A 17,156-nucleotide genomic window follows, 5' to 3' on the forward strand; every position below is an offset into this window, starting at 1 on the left:
AAGTCAACCCCAGTTTGCCCCAGTCCCCCTCAGTCACCCCCAGCTGCCCCACTCACCCCCCAGTTTGCTCCGTACACCCCCAGCTCTCCCAGTCATCCCCAGTTTCCCCCAGTATGCCCCTGTCATCTCTCATCTATACCTTTATTCCTACTACACCCCTCATCTTTACCTGTACTACTACTACAGCCCACATCTATACCTGTACTACTACAGCCCACATCTATACCTGTACTACTAATCCCCCTCATCAGTATTACTAATACCCCCCATATCTATACCTGTACTACCTCACCCCTCATCTTTACCTGTACTACTACACCCATTATCCACTATACCTCCACTACTACACTCTACCTAGATGGAGGCACCATGTGTCCCGCTACCCCCCCCCCCCCCCGCTTATCCCGGAAATGCCCCTGCCTGCATGTGTCCCTGCTACATAGAGGATACATATATACAGGAGGGCATAGAGGATACATATATACAGGAGTACATAGTGGATACATATATACAGCAGTAAATAGAGGATACATGTATACAGCAGTACATAGAGGATACATATATACAGGGGGAGGCATATATACAGCAGTACATAGAGGATACATATATACAGGGGGAGGCATATATACAGTAGTACATAGAGGATACATATATATATATACAAGAGTACATAGAGTATACATATATATACAGGAGTACATAGAGGAGGCATATATACAGGAGGACATAGAGGATACATATATACAGCAGTACATAGAGGAGACGTATATACAGAAGTATATAGATGATACATATATACAAGTGGAGACCTACACAGGAGTACATAGAGGAGACATATATACAGAAGTACATCGAGTTATATAAACTATTGTAAAAATACAGTAACCCCAGCTTTCCCAGCATCTTGCGTAGTAGTCAGTATAATGAGGGTCAGGCAGCTTTCCCAGCATCTTGTATTTGTAGTCAGTATAATGGAGGTCACCCAGCTTTCCCACCATCTTATCCTCAGTATAATGGAGGTAACCCAGCTTTCCCACCATCTTATACTCAGTATGATGGAGGTCACCCAGCTTTCCCACCATCTTATACTCAGTATGATGGAGGTCACCCAGCTTTCCCACCATCTTATACTCAGAATGATGGAGGTCACCCAGCTTTCCCACCATCTTATACTCAGTATGATGGAGGTCACCCAGCTTTCCCACCATCTTATACTCAGTATGATGGAGGTCACCCAGCTTTCCCACCATCTTATACTCAGTATGATGGAGGTCACCCAGCTTTCCCACCATCTTATACTCAGTATGATGGAGGTCACCCAGCCTTCCAGCATCTTGTACACAGTTTTATAGGGGTCACCAGCTTTCCCACCATCTTATACTCAGTATGATGGAGGTCACCCAGCCTTCCAGCATCTTGTACACAGTATTATGGGGGTCACCAGCTTTTCCACCATCTTATACTTAGTAGGATGGAGGTCACCCAGCTTTCCCAGCATCTTATACTAAATATGATGGAGGTCACATAGCTTTCCCAGTATCTTGTAGTCAGTATGATGGAGGTTACCCAGCTTTCCCACCATCTTATACTCAGTATGACGGGGGTCACCCAGCTTTCCCACCATCCTATACTCAGTATAATGGAGGTCACCCAGCTTTCACAGCATCTTATACTTAGTATCATGGAGGTCACCCAGCTTTCCCAGCATCTTATAATCAGTATGATGGAGGTCACCCAGCTTTCACAGCATCTTATACTCAGTATCATGGAGGTCACCCAGCTTTCCCAGCATCTTATACTTAGTATCATGGAGGTCACCCAGCTTTCACAGCATCTTATACTTAGTATCATGGAGGTCACCCAGCTTTCACAGCATCTTATACTTAGTATCATGGAGGTCACCCAGCTTTCACAGCATCTTATACTCAGTATCATGGAGGTCACCCAGCTTTCCCACCATCTTATACTCAGTATGATAGAGGTCACCCAGCTTTCCCACCATCCTATACTCAGTATAATGGAGGTCACCCAGCTTTCCCACCATCTTATACTCAGAATGATGGAGGTCACCCAGCTTTCCCACCATCCTATACTCAGTATAATGGAGGTCACCCAGCTTTCACAGCATCTTATACTCAGTATGATGGAGGTCACCCAGCTTTCCAGCATCTTGTACTCAGTATGATAGAGGTCACCCAGCTTTCCTAGCATCTGTCTATGGGACCGTTCTGTGTCATCACTGAGCCGCCCCATAGACTTATACAGGAAAGTGAGTTCTGACCCTTTCACAGGGCACAGTAGGATATTTGGTCACAAATGACTGGAAGGACCGAAGATGTTATAGGTAAGAGGCCAGAGTGGTCCTTTAAGGATGGGCTGCCAGCCTGCTACTCATGGGCCAGTGCTGTGTACTTGCCCCCCGGGCTAAAATTTGCCAGCCAGCCCCTGCACATACTGCACGACTCTCCCAATAATGTCTTCAAGGATATGACGTACTCCCATGGCTGCCAGGTCACCTGACCTCTCATGAATAGAGCACGTCTGGGACTGTCTTGAAAGGCAACTGCAGCCGTTCCGGAATAATGGTAAATTAACTGCCCAGTGACAAAGATAATGGCCTGATCTTCCACAGGGGGTCATAGGTCACCTAACCGAGTTGATGCCACTCCGTGATTCGGCTTGTACAGCTGCCAGAGGTGGCTTTACGTTATGTGAGTGCATATACAGCCCTTGCTGCACGATCATGGAACCATGCAATGGACTAGCTAAACAATCACCGATCTGACCAGTCTAATATGGTCCTTACTGTCAGGAGCTTCTCTAGTTGTATGGAGGACAGTGGACTGTGCAAGGATACTTGGTGTGTGTGTGTATGTGTGTGTATATATATATATATATATATATATATATATATATACACTCACCGGCCACTTTATTAGGTACACCATGCTAGTAACGGGTTGGACCCCCTTTTGCCTTCAGAACTGCCTCAATTCTTGGTGGCATAGATACAACAAGGTGCTGGAAGCTTCCTCAGAGATTTTGGTCCATATTGACATGATGGCATCACACAGTTGCCGCAGATTTGTTGGCTGCACATCCATGATGCAAATCTCCCATTCCACCACATCCCAAAGATGCTCTATTGGATTGAGATCTGGTGACTGTGGAGGCCATTGGAGTACAGTGAACTCATTGTCATGTTCAAGAAAACAGTCTGAGATGATTCTAGCTTTATGACATGGCGCATTATCCTGCTGAAAGTAGCCATCAGATGTTGGGTACATTGTGGTCATAAAGGGATGGACATGGTCAGCAACAATACTCAGGTAGGCTGTGGCGTTGCAACGATGCTCAATTGGTACCAAGGGGCCCAAAGAGTGCCAAGAAAATATTCCCCACACCATGACACCACCTCCACCAGCCTGAACCGTTGATACAAGGCAGGATTGATCCATGCTTTCATGTTGTTGGCGCCAAATTCTGACCCTACCATCCGAATGTCGCAGCAGAAATCGAGACTCATCAGACCAGGCAACCTTTTTTTCAATCTTCTACTGTCCAATTTCGATGAGCTTGTGCAAATTGTAGCCTCAGTTTCCTGTTCTTAGCTGAAAGGAGTGGCACCCGGTGTGGTCTTCTGCTGCTGTAGCCCATCTGCCTCAAAGTTCGACGTACTGTGTGTTCAGAGATGCTCTTCTGCCTACCTTGGTTGTAACGATTGGTTATTTGAGTCACTGTTGCCTTTCTATCAGCTCGAACCAGTCTGCCCATTCTCCTCTGACCTCTGGCATCAACAAGGCATTTCTGCCCACAGAACTGACGCTCACTGGATGTTTTTTTTTTTTTTCGGACCATTCTCTGTAAACCCTAGAGATGGTTGTGCGTGAAAATCCCAGTAGATCAGCAGTTTCTGAAATACTCAGACCAGCCCTTCTGGCACCAACAACCATGCCACGTTCAAAGGCACTCAAATCACCTTTCTTCCCCATACTGATGCTCGGTTTGAACTGCAGGAGATTGTCTTGACCATGTCTACATGCTTAATGCATTGAGTTGCCGCCATGTGATTGGCTGATTAGAAATTAAGTGGTAACGTGCAGTTACCTTTTAGTAAGTGAGTGTGTCTGGTTGCAGGTTTCCCCATACTCACTGCACTATCATTACTGTGGAGCAAGGGTTGATATCTTTCCTCACACAGTGACCATAGCCCCAAGTACACTCTGTACAGGAAAGTAGCCGGGGCATGCTCATTTACTGACACAGGGGCAAGTGCAAGTGAGCCGGTGATGCTTAGGGTACGTGCACACTACGGAATCCTGACGGAAACCCCGCTGCGGATTCTGCAGCTCATACCCGCTCCCTGACTCTGGTGGTCGCGTGCATTTCTGCCCGCGCCATAGACTCCATTCTATGCACTGGCGGATTCCGTCGTCCTTCCAAAGAATCAACAGGTTCATTCTTTGGACGGACGGCGGAAACCACCGGACCATAGTCTGCCTGACAAGAGTCCGCGAGCAGATGCAAGCTGCGGAATCCATAATGGGTTTTAAATCGGGATGTGTTTTATTACCCAAGCCCCTCACCCAAACTACCCTTCAACGTCCACAGCATCTGCTGATCCGTACACGGTCACAGGTAACACCCTGCAGCAGCTCTGGGGTCACCACAGGCGGATGTCATTTAGAGGAACTGAGGGAGGATGAGGTAATGCGGCAGGGCAGGCCGGGAGCTGCCGGGGAGGATGAGGTAATGCAGCAGGGCAGCCCGGGAGCATCATTTATAAGGGGGCTGTACACAGTAGGGGATGTTATTACTATGTGGGATCACAACAGGGGGCATTATTGCTATGGGGGCACAGCAAAAGGAATTATTACCGTGGATGGCGAGCTGTACACTGCAGGAGCGTTATTAGTATATGGGGCTGCACAGCAGGGGGCATTATTACTCTGGGGGCTGTAAACCGTAGGGGGAATCATTACATATCTGATCCTAGTCAGGAACTCTACTGAGTGTATATAGATATTTTTCCGCCCCTGTATAATTCTGAATGCTACACTCAAATGGCCCAATGGCCCCCGAACCGTTGCAGTGGTCCGCATATGTCTCAACTCCTCATATTTTCTGCATGGAGGTTTAAAGGGGTAGTGCGGCGGTAAAAAATTATTCACAGAATAACACACATTACAAAGTTATACAACTTTGTAATGTATGTTATGTCTGTGAATGGCCCCCTTCCCCGTGTCCCACCACCCCCACCCGTGTACCCGGAAGTGTAGTGCTTTATACATACCTGATCCGTGCCGACACGCGTCCGCCATCTTGTGCCAAACGTCATCTTCGGCCGCCCGGCCCGAACACCTCCGATCTTCCAGAGTGCCGGCCGCGTCATCAGCTGCTCAGCATAACACGAGGAAGGGGGCCATTCACAGACATAACATACGTTACAAAGTTGTATAACTTTGTAATGTGTGTTATTCTGTGAATAATTTTTTACCGCTGCACTACCCCTTTAAATGTGCTAAAGGCTGCGCACGGTTGTCAGGCTTCGCTTCCAGCCCTGTGAAACGCCTATTCTTGTGGCTTGGTGAAAAGCTAGCCATTGTGTGCTTATGTGCATATGGGGCCAACCCTCACCTACTCACTTTACTGTGCCTGACACAAAACAGGGGAATGACTACCGTATGGGACCCTATAAGGAGGGAGAACGGGAAGGAAGCTGAGAAAAAAGTGCAGAGTCTGAGATGTTTGTATGGCAGTGAGTACAGTTACTAATACTATACATGAAAATATTTTACTATAAAATGCAGATTTTTCCCTCAATCATTTAGAATTCATTTAAATCATTGTAAACAAAAAAATAGCTTCTCTGATGTGTAACAAGATGTGATTTACAATTAGATCATTTCTGAACATGAAAAGGGCTTCTACCCTGTGTGAATTCTCTGATGTTTAACAAGATCTGATTTCTGAATAAAACATTTCCCACATTCTGAACATAAAAATGGCTCCTCTCCTGTGTGAATTCTTTGATGTTTAACAAGATCTGATTTCTGAATAAAACATTTCCCACATTCTGAACATGAAAATGGCTTCTCCCCTGTGTGAATTCTCTGATGCCTAACAAGATCTGATTTCTGAGTAAAACATTTCCCACATTCCGAACATGAACATGGCTTCTCCCCTGTGTGAAGGTTTTTATGGTAAAGAAGATTTGATTTCCGAGCAAAAAACCTCCCACATTCTAAACATGCAAATGGCTTCTCGCCTGTGTGAGTTCTCTGATGCTTAACAAGACCTGATTTCTGAGCAAAACACCTCCCACATTCCGAACATGAAAATGGCTTCTCCCCTGTGTGAATTCTTTGATGCGTAACAAGATCTGATTTCTGAGTAAAACATTTCCCACATTCCAAACATGAAAATGGCTTCTCCCCTGTGTGAAATCTTTGATGCATAACAAGATCGGATTTCTGTTTAAAATATTTTCCACATTCTGAACAGGAAAATGGCTTCTCACTTTTATGAGATCTTTGATGTCTATAAAGAGCTGATTTCTGAGCAAAACATTTTCCACATTTTGGGCACGAAAATGGTTTCTCCCCTGTGTGAGTTCTTTGATGGTTAACAAGACCTGATTTCAGATTAAAACGTCTTCCACAGTCTGAACATGAAAATAGTTTCTTCCTTGTGTGAATGTTTTTATGGTGAAGAAGACTTGATTTTTGAGTAAAACATTTCCCACATTCTGAACATGAAAACGACTTCTCTCCTGTAAGATATCTACTGTTAGTAAAGCATTGTTCATGTTGTAAATATGAAAACTGAGGCTTTCCTGTATTTTCTCTTTGATGTCCATCGTCTTCTCTGTAAATGTCAGCTTGCTGTGATGGAGCAGAAGATGGGACTTGTATAACAGGATGAGATGAGAGATCTTTGCTGTGAGGGGCTGAGGGTGTATCTGGGATAGTGGACGGCTCCTCATATGTATCTTGTGTGATATGATCCTCTGAGGAGATCTGATGTCCCCCTGAGCTCCTGGTAGAATCATCTGCAAAGGAAAAAACAGCATTTCTGGTATTTAGGCGTTACCGAGCCATGTCTGTGAGCGCTGGGACTTTCTGTGTTTGGTCTAATTGTTTGAACAGAGAAAAGATCGAATATCGGCACAAAGGGAACATGGTGCACAGCTGTATGTATTACCATGATTTAACCATATAAAATTTAAAAAACTAACGTGAGTATATTACACAACTTGCGAGTAAGATGAGGACAGTCACTATAGATGCAGCAGCAGGAGACTGATAGTGATATATTGTCCGCTGGGACTGTGCTGTATATTAGAATTTAGGCTGAATGATTATATAGCTGGAAAACTGACAGGACACAGAACTTATAATATTCCACACAGAATAGTTACAGCCGGTGACTGAGGAGAATGTGTGACTGTTCTCTGCATTTAGTGGTCACTACTCACCTGGGCGGTTACCTGTAGTGATGTCCTCCTTATACTGCTCATCACTGCTGTCATCTGTCTCCTGCTTTACTATTATGCCTATCGCATCAATATAGTTCAGATCCTTCCCTGTAGTGATGTTCTCCTTATACTGCTCATCACTGCTCACATCTGTCTCTGGGGCATTAATATTGTTCCCACCTTCCCCCTGATTCATAAGATGTGAGAGAAATATTTTAAAAGTCATCAGACAGTAGGAGAAGTCAGGTGGGATGTACAGATAATAGGGAACATCTCCATCTACCTGATCCTGATCCTGTGGGAGAAGAGGACGGGGACATCTCTCTGGTGCTGTTCTCTTACTGGATCTGACTGGAGGGAACACATACAGAGACTGAATTCATTCTTTCCATCCAGATAATACAGAGAGGAGGTGTGTATATAGTCCTGTCTATTACCTGCTGATGGGAGGGGCTGCTGATCCTCCAGCATCACAACCTTGTACTGATCCTTGTGTCCTTCTACATACTCCCACTCCTCCATGGAGAAATAGACCGCCACGTCCTGACACCTTATAGGAACCTGACACACACAATGATCACACAGTCATCCCCCCCACCCCTCCAGTGGTGTTACTGTATAATGTCCCAGCATTCCCAGCAGCCACAGTCTCACCTCTCCACTCAGCAGCTCCACCATCTTGTTGGTGACTTCTAGGATCTTCTCTTCCTCCATTTCCTCCTGTATCAGGGGCCCCGGGATTGGGCTCAGGGTTCTTCCCCATCCTTCACACCCAGGGGCCCCACAGCGCCCACTAGAGGACTTCTTCACTACTGTGTAATCCTGTGTATGGAGAGACACATTACTATCACTCCATCCATTCCCAGAATCCCTCACCTCTCCAGTCCTATCCATCTGTTATTCCATAGAGAAGAATGATGTCATGATGACATCACTCCCAGAATCCCTCACCTCTCCAGTCCTATCCATCTGTTATTCCATAGATAAGAATGATGTCATGATGACATCACTCCCAGAATCCCTCACCTCCCCAGTCCTATCCATCTGTTATTCCATAGATAAGAATGATGTCATGATGACATCACTCCCAGAATCCCTCACCTCTCCAGTCCTATCCATCTGTTATTCCATAGATAAGAATGATGTCATGATGACATCACTCCCAGAATCCCTCACCTCTCCAGTCCTATCTATCTGTTATTCCATAGATAAGAATGATGTCATGATGACATCACTCCCAGAATCCCTCACCTCCCCAGTCCTATCCATCTGTTATTCCATAGATAAGAATGATGTCATGATGACATCACTCCCAGAATCCCTCACCTCCCCAGTAAGCAGGAAGAGTATGTGTAGGGTGAGGGTTATTATCCTCTCGGCCATCTTGTCTCTGTCTCTCTCCATGGTTGATGGGTCGGTCTCTTATATAGAAGATATCAGCAGAGGATCCTGGAGAGATGAATAGAAAGTAGAGGATACAATGGATAATAAAGAATGGGAAGAAAAAGTACAACAAACCCGGCACAGCGATAGAAAGAAACAAGTTATGAATGTGGAAAGATGTTTGAGCTCCCAGAGAAAGAAAACTTCATCCTCACAACTCAGCACAGAGGGACAGGGGGGGGGGGGGGGGCAGCTAATGTCTAATAGGCCCTGGTGCAAGAGGTCAACCTGGCCGAACCCTCCCCGACATCCGCTAACCCTCCTAAGGCCACTGTGTTCCTACTATTAGAGGGGTTATCCACTGTAAGAAAAACATGGACACTTTCTTCCAGAGACAGCACCACTCTGGTCTCCAGTTCACTTCACCCAAACTGGAGACCAGAGTGATGCTGTCTCTGGAAGAAACTCTGGGAGTGCTTAAAGGGATTATCCACTATGTCCATCCACAGCGCCCCCCTCCTCCTTAGCATAACTGGATGCCCCCTCTCCCCTGAACACTGTAAGGGTCCTATTCCACGGGCCGAGGAGGGCCCGATCAACGATGTAAACGAGCGGCGATCTGCTAGATCGCCGCTCATTTACTGGGCCTAATTCACGGCCCGATGATCGATGAGCGAGGGCTGCAGGGACATTGTTACCGACGGAGAAGAAGCCTGGACAGGTAATGTTTGATGCTTCTTCTCAAATCGTCCGTCGCCCGCTGCGCACCGCTCTTCAACTGTAGCGATGCGCGGTGGGGGAACGATGATTTTAGGTCTGGCCCTAAATGAACGATCAGCTGACACAATCATCGGCTGATCATTCTCTCTATTCCATCGAACGATAATCGTCCGAATCGGGCCAAATGGGGCCGATCATCGTTCCTGTGGAATAGGGCCCTAAGTCTCCTACCTGTCTGGCAGCCAGTGGGCAGATCGCAGGAGGCAGCAGCAGCAGCAGCAGAGCACACTAGCAGGAGGAGGGGGAGGGGCAGGAAGGATTTCCACATGTACCTTGTGTCTGGCCCCTCCTCCTCTCCAGTGATTGGTGCTCAGGAGGCAAGGGGCGGGACAGTCCAGCAGCAGCTGATAAGTAAGCCAGGAAGCGCCTGCAGAGCTGTACAGGAGCCGTGTGCTTCCAGGACCTGCCATGATGTCACAGTCATGTGATCAGTCACATGGAGGAGGAGTCACATGATCAGGGGCTGCTGCTCAGTGTATGCAGGACTCTGCTGTGCTGGATGAGCTGAAGTGATGTGTATGCAGCAGAGCTGTGTGTGTGTGATGTGTGTGGAGCAGAGCTGTGTATGTGTGTGTTATATATGCCTGCAGCAGAGCCCTGTGTGTAATGTACATGTAGCTGAGCTGTATGTGTACACAGTTGAGCTGTATGTGTGTAATGTACATGTAGCTGAGCTGTATATGTGTAATGTACATGTAGCTGAGCTGTATGTGTGTAATGTACATGTAGCTGAGCTGTATGTGTGTAATGTACATGTAGCTGAGCTTTATGTGTGTAATGTACATGTAGCTGAGCTGTATGTGTGTAATGTATATGTAGCTGAGCTGTATATGTGTAATGTACATGTAGCTGAGCTGTATGTGTGTAATGTACATGTAGCTGAGCTGTATATGTGTAATGTACATGTAGCTGAGCTGTATACGTGTAATGTACATGTAGCTGAGCTGTATGTGTGTAATGTACATGTAGCTGAGCTGTATATGTGTGTAATGTACATGTAGCTGAGCTGTATATGTGTAATGTACATGTAGCTGAGCTGCATATGTGTAATGTACATGTAGCTGAGCTGTATGTGTGTAATGTACATGTAGCTGAGCTGTATGTGTGTAATGTACATGTAGCTGAGCTGTATGTGTGTAATGTACATGTAGCTGAGCTGTATGTGTGTAATGTACATGTAGCTGAGCTGTATATGTGTAATGTACATGTAGCTGAGCTGTATGTGTACACAGTAGAGCTGTATATGTGTGTAATGTACATGTAGCTGAGCTGTATATGTGTGTAATGTACATGTAGCTGAGCTGTATATGTGTGTAATGTACATGTAGCTGAGCTGTATATGTGTAATGTACATGTAGCTGAGCTGTATGTGTGTAATGTACATGTAGCTGAGTTGTATATGTGTAATGTACATGTAGCTGAGCTGTATATGTGTAATGTACATGTAGCTGAGCTGTATATGTGTAATGTACATGTAGCTGAGCTGTATGTGTACACAGTAGAGCTGTATGTGTTATATATGTCAATATTATATCTAGATCTCTTAGTACTTTTTAATATTTAAAGGGAACCAATCACGCCGAAATTGCCCCCATTGATAAGGAAGCGTGCTGGTACATCAGCCAGCACGCTTCCCAAACATCCCCCTGTCCCCTCCGTCCCCTCTTTTGTTAGCCCGTAATCTTACTTTTGTGATGTCCCGCGCCGTATGCTAATCAGCCCTAAGTAGTCCGGGTGGGCTGAACTAGTCAAGGTGGGCTGTACTAGTCACGGGCCTGGGCGCTGTAATCACGCCCAGAGGGGCGTGATTCAAAGACCTTCGCTCCACCGACGTCATCTCTGGCCCGCGTTCACGTCGGCGGCGCGCCGCGTCTTTCGCATGCCGCGCATGCGCAGTACGGCGGGAGAAGACGCTGACGTACTGTGCGTGCGCGGCGTGCGGAAGACGTCGGCGTTGGAACGCAAGCGCCGCTAACGTCTTCCGCACGCCGCGCACGCGCAGTACGTCAGCGTCTTCTCCCGCCGTACTGCGCATGCGCGGCATGCGAAAGACGCGGCGCGCCGCCGACGTGAACGCGGGCCAGAGATGACGTCGGTGGAGCGAAGGTCTTTGAATCACGCCCCTCTGGGCGTGATTACAGCGCCCAGGCCCGTGACTAGTACAGCCCACCTTGACTAGTTCAGCCCACCCGGACTACTTAGGGCTGATTAGCATACGGCGCGGGACATCACAAAAGTAAGATTACGGGCTAACAAAAGAGGGGACGGAGGGGACAGGGGGATGTTTGGGAAGCGTGCTGGCTGATGTACCAGCACGCTTCCTTATCAATGGGGGCAATTTCGGCGTGATTGGTTCCCTTTAATAATAATATTAACCCTTTCCCTCCTGGGACAATTGTGGTTCAATTTTTTTGTGACACCAATTGTTCTATACAAAAATAGACTTAATTTTCCCATAAAACATGCGAATCCAGAAAAGTTATTTGCGTTGTGAAATTGATAAAAAAGGAATGTTTTAAAAATTGTTTTCATTTCTTAATTGCTCTATTCCCATGCTTATAGCGCTTTTACCCTTTGGTGCTGTGTGAGGTGTCATTTTTTTGCGCCATGCTCTGTACTTTCTATCGGTACCTTGCTTGCATATATGCAGTTTTTTTTATCAGTTTTTATTACAATTTTTTTGGATTTGATGTGACTAAAAATTGTCAGTTTTGCACCTTGGCGGGTCTTTGTGCTTACGCCGTATATTGTGTGAGATCAGGAATGTGATAATATAATACTTCGGCCGCCCAGCGTAGCCATATTTTACATGTTTCCCCATAGGAAATAATGTTCATTCTTTTTCTTCATGCTTTTTAGTATGTCCCCCCTTTAGTCCCTGTTCACCTCAGTCTCCTCTATGAGGCTTTAGTCAGACATGGCCAATATGGGGTTGCTTGGCAAGAAATAATAAAGAAATCCTTGGTTTGGAGTCTTGTACAAAGGAGCCATAGCAGCTGCTCCCTCACAGAAATCCTCACAGCAACTCACTAGATCTCCCTCAGGGAATAAACTACTCCCTGATTGGGCAGAACACAACTGGAAGGCCTTTACACTGGCCAGTGATTGGTTAGATGACCTGAGGTACCGAGCTCAGGGATTGGTCAGGGGAAAATCACCTTATACCACAGTGGCAGTTGGTTAGTTAACCCTTTGTGAACAATGTCCTTCAGCTGTGCATACAGTACATACAATATAGTGACATCTAATGGCAGATAATAGGAATGCAGGTATAAATAGTAAACAGGTATAAATAAGAAATATAGGCAGAATGCAGATACCTTTCACCCAGAGGGTCCTATACAAAGGTACCTGACTACTGTTGGGCAAGAAACATAGCAGAGGCAACACCCGCTCTGGGACACTGCGCATGCTGGGAGAGGAGGGGCATAGAAGAACTAGGAAGGGAGTCCAGTCACTTTTGTGTGAAGGAAGTTCTTGTTGTGTGAGGTAAAAGAAGGCAAGGTCCTGTTGTGCGTGAGGTAGAAACAGTGACAGAGAAAGATTGAGTTATGTGAATATAGCAGCCAGAAATCACAGCGCAGGAGCTGGATTTACCACAAAAGGAGAGACTTTAGCCCAGTGGGAATCATATGTATTGTAGGGTAGGACTCTGGTGACACTCAGGTACCTGTAAACTTAACCCCTCCCCCATGAGAAGTAGCCGGACTGTGTGGGTGATAGAAAGCATTTAATCACCACTGATGTTTTATTACTGATGGAGTTTACTGTATTGTGAATATACCTGAATAAATCCTGCTACACTTCACTACAATGGAGTCTGCTTAACTTCATGGGGTATGCTATAGAGAGGATACACCCCATTCCCTCAGAATCTAGAACTCACAATACTCCATACCGCCATACCATAAGTCTGGCTGTGGATAACAGATGCAAGCAGGGACCTTCATTTTTCTGCAGCTGGTAATGCCAACCATGTGGAGCACAGATTCATAGAAAGTATAAAGTGCCCCCTCTCCCCCCCCCCCCCCCATCCATTCTCCGGGAGCCCTATGTCTGTGTCATCACCATAGATTAATATAGAGGAGATAAAAACATCAATTCTATATACATATTGGTGTTTTCTTTTTCTTTTTATTGTTTTCCCCCAATTCTTTAATAGAAATTCTGACATCACATGATAAAAAAATCACATGACTTGGACAAAAAACCTGTAGGAGATAAAACGCAAGAGAAAAGCAATGTCTATAGTAATTATACTTAAAGGGGTATTCCCTTTATACATAACTTTTGATATGTTGCAGTCCATGGTGCCATCACAGTTTGAGAAGCACCGATCTATTCAGTCTTCCCCCAGTTCTTCTCAGCGGCTGCTTTCTGCTGAAGACACAAAAATTTGTGTGTGCGCTTTTTTCTCTGTCTCCCCCCCCCCCCCCCCCTCCTTCTGAGATGGGTTGTATTTTTAACTGCTGACTTTGTGGAAATGGAAAAAAATTAAACTGCCCCCCCTCCTCGCATGTTACCTTTGCTCATGTGGGTGAGTATGAACATGTGACATTACCTGTATGTATGGATTGCTGGCCTTTGAGAGGAGCCGTATAGTAGGCCTCGGAGAAGTAGGTTGGTCAAACAGGTGTATCAGCTGCCACCTTGGTCGGAGCGATATTGTAGTTGCTCAGTGTTGGCAACAATGGATCACGGAAGGGAGAGTCTACCATGGCGGAGGGTCAGGACATCCCAGGAACACAAATGAGTGCGAGGATCACGCAATCATAAGAGCGTCCACGTCCACACAAACAATGTCGCTAGCATCGATTCTACCCAATTACGAGGGGGCGTGGCTTGGACATGGCGCTGAGCGGCAGCACAGAGTAAGAGCTCCGTTTAGCCACCGGTGTTTTCGCCACCCGACAGCGTCTGATAGCTGTCTGACTCAGCCTGGATGCCCAGGAACGCTACCCCCGAACCTGCAGAGGTGACCCCGAAACGGAACAGAAGCGGGATTTGGCGCTTCTTCACCGACACGCCGGCTGCCAGAGCGCGCACAGCTACTCCCAAGATGGCCGACCGCTCCTCACAGCAGAGCACACGGGCACCGGCGGGGCTGCAGCTTGTTCCAGCGCTCTCCCAGGACTTCCCCCATCTGCTATGTGACCCGGACCCTCACGATCCTGCCTCCGGGTCTCCCACAGGTGCGATGCCTACCTCAGGTATGGAGCTGCAGGCCCTGTGCACCCAAATGGCGGCTATACCTATTAAAGCTGATATGGAGGGGTATATGGCCAGGATGGGGGCAGTCTGTAAGGCAGAGATCCGCTCCCTAAAGTCTGATCTGGTGTCCCTAACCTCCACAGTGCACACTTTAGAGGAGGTGTCAGCTGACATTCAACTTACACAGGAGTCGCAGCAGCAGCTGGACTTACACACACAGCAAATTCAGCAACTGTATGATATGACTGACGACGCAGAAAATCGGAATAGGTGGAACAATATCCGCGTGCGGGGGATACCAGAAGCGGTTAAACCGCCTGACCTATTTCCAACAGTGCAAGCCATAATTAATTCCCTCCTGAACAAACCACCTGACCATCATATTGAAATGGTCCGGGCTCATAGAACACTTGGCCCGCCTAACTCCGACTTGGCAAGACCCAGAGATGTTTTTTTTTTTTTTTTTAATAAACAATTTATTATTGCAGTACAATGACAGCGTACAGAGAATATAAGCTGGTTACAGATCAACTGCAGTTTTCAAATACAGTGACATGGCATGACAAGAGGTACGACGTCGCGCACCAATCATAGAGAGAAGCTGTTCCGAAGTACCCTAAAACATGTATCAAAACTAAAACAAACATAAAGTATATTTTAAAGAATAAAGAATAAAGAATAAAGACCTGCTATGAGTAGCTTGTAATATATGCCTCCGAGGAGGGAAGGGCAATGTACCAACCAACCGTGCCTAGAACCGTCCAGCGTCTCAGGGAAAGCAAAAGGAGTGGTTGTGTAATCACAATTATGAAATAATCAGAGACCATGGGATTACTGCTTTGACATGGGGACAGTGAAAGGCAAGAACATGTAAATGGTCTCATACGGAAATATACAAAAATGAAGGCAGAATCCGACCAAAAACGTGGAGAGATGAGATGAGACCGAGCGACCTCCTACTTTGTCTAGGTATGTGTAACATCTGAGATTCAAAGTTTCAAGACTCCCAGGGTACCTTTAATATCTTCCGTACAATACCAGCCGGTGAGTCTGAAATGTTGCATCAGTTGTACTCTTTCTGTTTGTGAGAGTGTATTTTCCACAAACTTCCTCCACTTCCTGAAAAAATGTTTCGTAGCAAGCTCTTTTGTTTTCAGGGTGTGGAGTAGTTCCCAGTGTAGCGTTTCTTTGAGGGCCTTAATAAGTTCCTCTATTGGGGGGAGAGTTGGTTGCAACCATTGCCGCAGAATACTCCGCAGAGCCAATAGGAGAGTTAAATGGACCCCTTTGTGCGCTACTAGACTGTCAGTAGAGTCTCCATCAGGGGAGTGCGGAATGTAGTGGAATAACACACCCAGTGGGTCCATGGGTAGGTCATAATGCCATACATGGGCTATAAGGTCTCGTACCCGTCTCCAATATGCTTGGGTATCTGGGCAGGTCCATAGAGCGTGGAATAGGTCCGCTGCCTGTAACTTACATTTAGGACAATGGGGTGTATAGGGTGTGGAGAGGGCATGAGTTTGAAAGTTAAAGGCATATATTGCTTTATGGATCAGCTTCAGGTGTGATTCACGTAAGCGCTCATTTGGGGTAGCCGATTTCACATAAGATAGTCCCTTAAGGATCTTTAAACCTACGTCTTCCCCGCACAAGTTAGGTGTCCACCGTCTCATAGTTTTGTCTATAAAGGTCTGGGAAGTGTGCTCGATGAAGAGAGAGTATATGTATGAAAGGGGGAGGTGGGTGTCAGAGGGGGCCAGCAACTGGTCAAAGTGGCCTGGTTTTTCTGTCTGAGGGAGGCTTTTAACTCTAGATGTACTGTAGCTGCAGATTTGTAAGTATTGCCATTGCTGTGAGGCGGGGAGACTATGTCTGTCTGAGAGGGTCTGCCAGGGCAAGTATGTGCCCGCTAAGGGGTCTAGTAGGTGTTCCATAGTACGTATTTGTGTAGATTTCCACGCCAGGAAAAAGGGATTATTATCACCTTGTGGAAAGGCAGGGTTATGCCAAAGAGGGAAGAATTTGGACAGTTTATAGGGAAGATGGTAAAGCTTACGTATGGCTTTCCATGCTGCCACTGTGTCTCTGAGCAACACACAGTTGCGTAGGTGTGATGGAGTCTCTTTGTACGTCGTGTGGAGCAGAGCCGGAAGGGCCCAAGGGGCCGCTATTTCGGACTCTAGGCTCAGGTTGGAGAAATAGCTGGTGTTTAAAATCCAGTCTCTCGCATGGCGAAACAAGGCCGCCAAGTTGTACAATCTTATGTTTGGTAGCTTCACACCCGCCTGATGTGTCGGGAGAC

The 17,156-nt window shown here is 46.4% G+C and overlaps 1 protein-coding gene and 2 pseudogenes across 1 annotated transcript in view; all 3 read right to left on the bottom strand.

Moving 5' to 3' along the window:
• The window catches only part of LOC138786597 (zinc finger protein 208-like), a 646,972-nt pseudogene that overhangs the window by 333,073 nt on the left and 296,743 nt on the right, over window positions 1-17,156 (bottom strand).
• The window catches only part of LOC138786838 (kinesin-like protein KIF20B), a 78,193-nt gene that overhangs the window by 26,504 nt on the left and 34,533 nt on the right, over window positions 1-17,156 (bottom strand). The gene's annotated exons all lie outside the window — the stretch shown is intronic.
• The window catches only part of LOC138787586 (zinc finger protein 850-like), a 40,261-nt pseudogene that overhangs the window by 15,011 nt on the left and 8,094 nt on the right, over window positions 1-17,156 (bottom strand).

Source organism: Dendropsophus ebraccatus, chromosome 3, assembly GCF_027789765.1.
Source record: "Dendropsophus ebraccatus isolate aDenEbr1 chromosome 3, aDenEbr1.pat, whole genome shotgun sequence".
Taxonomy (NCBI): Eukaryota; Metazoa; Chordata; class Amphibia; order Anura; family Hylidae; genus Dendropsophus; species Dendropsophus ebraccatus.